The following is a 3,658-nucleotide window of genomic DNA, read 5'->3' as shown; positions in this document are numbered from 1 at the left end:
ACATAAACCAATGGAACATGATAGAGATTTTGGAAGCAAAGCCTCAATTCCTCAACCAACTCATCTTTGACAAAGCCTCCAACAACAACCACTGGGGAGAGGAGAACCTATTCAGAAAACTGGCTGACCACATGCAGAAGATTGAAACAGGACCCCTATTTATCCCCATACACAAAAATCAACTATAAATGGATCAAAGACCTAAACGTAAAACCCCAAACTATAAGAACCTTAGAAAATGCAGGAGACACACTTATGGAAATTGGAACTGGCAACCAATTCCTGATCAAAACCCCAAATACCCATGCCATAAGAGATAAGATAGACAAGTGGGACCTTATCAAAGTAACAAGCTTCTGCAAAGCCAAAGAAACCATCAAGAAAGCAGAGAGACAGCCCACAGATGGAAAAAATATTTGCTAACTCTGTATCTGACAAAGGCCTAACATTTAGGATCTACAAGGAACTCAAATGTACTAAAAAGAAAAAAACAAACAACCCCATTACAAAGTGGGCAAAAGATATGAACAGACAGTTCTCAAAAGATAAACGAGCAGCCAACAGATACATGAAGAAATGTTCAGCCTCACTAGTCATCAAAGATATGTAAATTAAAACTACACTGAGATACCACCTGACTCCAGTCAAGAATGGCCATCATCAATAACTCAAAAAATAACAGATGCTGGAGAGGATGTGGTGAAAAGGGAACACTTCTACACTGCTGGTGGGAATAAAACTAGTACAGCCTCTGTGGAAAACAGTTTGGCGATTCCTAAAAGTCTTAAAAATCAACCTTCCATATGATCCCACAATCCCCCTACTGGGAATATTACTCAGAAGAACTCAAATCACTCTATAAAAAAGATACCTGCACAAGTATGTTTCTCACAGCATTGTTCACAATAGCAAGAACATGGAACCAACCGTGCTGCCCATCAAAAGAGGACTGGATTAAAAAAATGTGGTACATATACACAATGGAATATTACACAGTCATAAAGAAGAACAAAATCACGAACTTAGCAGCAACCTGAATGGACTTAGAGTCTATAATATTGAGTGATCTTTCACAGAAACAAAGAACTGAGTATAAGTGGACCTTGAACAACTACCATAATACCATAAGAAAAGGAATGACAGTAGTGGGAAACCGTGGGTGTGGGGGGGGCACACCTCATCAACAAGGGTACCTGCACAATGAATATTTGTATACCCAACCCTGAATTGTACCCCACAATTTTAAAATTAAAAAATTTTAAAAAAAAATTGCAGGGGTCCCACCCCGCAAGGATTATGAGATTTCCTGAAGGAGAGATGGATAGGCGAAAGACGAAAACATTATACTCGGACACCTGCTTCCTGAACAGATGACAATTTAATGTTAGCTAAGGGAAAGCTTTTATACCATTTGTAAACGGGCAAGACAAAGAAAATTCCTTCACGTACATATCCTCTACAAGTTACCACCATCTAGTGGTCTTAGCAATAAACAAGCCAAGAACCCTGTAAACATTCAGATAATGAGTCTTATTCATAAGGCCAAAGATGATAGTTTTAGAGCTGGGCTCGGTGGCTCATCCTGTAATCCTGCACCTCGGGAGGCTGAGGTGAGTGGATTGCCTGAGCCCGCAGGTTCGAGACCTGACTGGGTAGCGAGACCTCATCTCTACAGTAAATAAAAAAAATCAGCTGGACGTGGTAGCACGCGCCTGTAATTCCGGCTACTCGGAAGGCTGAGGCGGAAGGATCGCTGGAGCCCAGCGGGTCGAGGCTGCGGTGGTTGGGAGTGGCCACTGCACTCCAGACTGGGCGACAGAGTGAGACTCCCACTCAAAAAAAAAAAAAGATGATAGTTTTAGTCCAAAGTCCCAAATTACAGTCCTTGAACTGTCTCCAGAAAGTTTAGCTGTAGTCTTCCTTCTGGGGCTTTATGGTCTTCAGAGTTCTGTAATCGCCTTTCTTGTCCAGGTGTCTTCATTACTTTTTTCTTATCATGCAGTGCTTGTTTCTAAAGAAAACTCAAAAGAAGCTTTTAGTAATGTTTCCAGGCCCACAAGTTTGCTTTCTGTCCTTAGCTAAGTTATCATAAAAGTGTCTGATTAGTATATTATGAGTTTAGTGAAAACCCACTCTATAAATGTTAACTTAGAGTTTTAACTATTGAATTAAGTAAAAACCTTAACGATTAATCTTTATCCTAAGTCAGTGAAAACAGTGTTATAAATCATCCACATAACTCCTATATGTGTTAGAACTTGTAATGAATTCATAATGAACTTACTATAAACTTGTGCTTCTAAAAAACCTTGTCTAAACACTAAACTACATAATTCTAAATCAAAAAGGAGTATCATTTATTACTTAAGCAATATCTAGTAACTTATAACCAAGTGAAAGAAAGCATTCTTGATGTGCTTCAGAGTTTAACCCTTGCATATGTTAGAAAAGGCCAAGCGGCATAGTGGGAAAATGGAAAAATGAACCATGACATTCTCAGGTTAGCTGTGACTACTTCACATAAACATGCCATTTTCTTCTTCCACGACTGCACAGAATTTCTTCAGCCGTACCAACAGCAAGGATGGAAGATAGAAGGGCCTCAGCTGCCCGGACTCGCTTTGCGGCCGGGGGGTCCTCAGCGCACCTGGACTTTGTCAATCAGGCGGGCCTCCAAGGCTGGCTCCCAACAGAAAATTAGTATCTTCCTTGTAGGGAATTGATCAGAGTTTTTTTTTTGTTTTTGCTTTTTTAAAAATAATGCCTTATCTCTATGTTTCAGAGTTGTTTTTGTTTTGCTTTGTTTTCTTTTTTGAGTTGTAATTTCACTCTGTCACCCAGGCTGGAGTGGAGTGGCATGCTCATGGCCACCACAGCCTCGACCTACTGGGTTCAGGCGATCGTTCTGCCTCCATGTCTCAAGTAGCTGGGACTACAGGCACACACCACCACATTTGGCTAATTTTTTTATTTATTGTAGAGATGAGGTCTCACCAAGTTGCCCAGACTGGTCTCAAACCTGTGGTCTCGGGCAATCCTCTTGCCTTGGCCTCCCGAAGTACTGGGATTACAGGTGTGAGCCACCACGCCCAGCCTTAGAGGTTTTTAACATATAATTTTTTTTTAGCATTGGAAAATAAACTGATAATTGAAAATTATAATTTGGTAATCTTTCAAAGCATGATGTTCATGAAGAGTGTTTGAGGGTAATAAAAAGATTATATGTTACTGATATAGAATATAATTATTTTGATCTCCGATTGAGTGATAAAAATGCATGTGACATATCTGTCCATGGTATTCATTAAACTCTGTAGGGAATTTTAAGACTGCTCAGAATAAAAATCTCACTCTTAGGGTAATAGAGTTTGTTCAAAGTGTTACAGGCTGAAAAGAGGCCATTCTGGCTGTATTGGAACAGTCATTTAGAGAAGACTTAGAAACTTATATTTCAAATTTTTCTTTTGTAGGGCAACCCCTCGGGTCCCCCTTCCGCTCTGGGGGCTTTTCTGTCCTCTCAATAAATCCTGCTTTAAAAAAATTTTTTTTTTCTTTTGTAGCTGAGTTGTGCTCAACATATAAGCCGCTTGAATTTAAAAGTACACATTCCCTCCCACCACTGCCCTTGGAATGCGACCCTTCTCCTCTTCTAGCATGG

This window comes from Carlito syrichta, unplaced genomic scaffold, assembly GCF_000164805.1.
Source record: "Carlito syrichta isolate Samal-C Ts95f unplaced genomic scaffold, Tarsius_syrichta-2.0.1 Scaffold301773, whole genome shotgun sequence".
NCBI classification, from domain to species: Eukaryota; Metazoa; Chordata; class Mammalia; order Primates; family Tarsiidae; genus Carlito; species Carlito syrichta.
Note: the sequence above shows the minus strand (reverse complement) of the source record.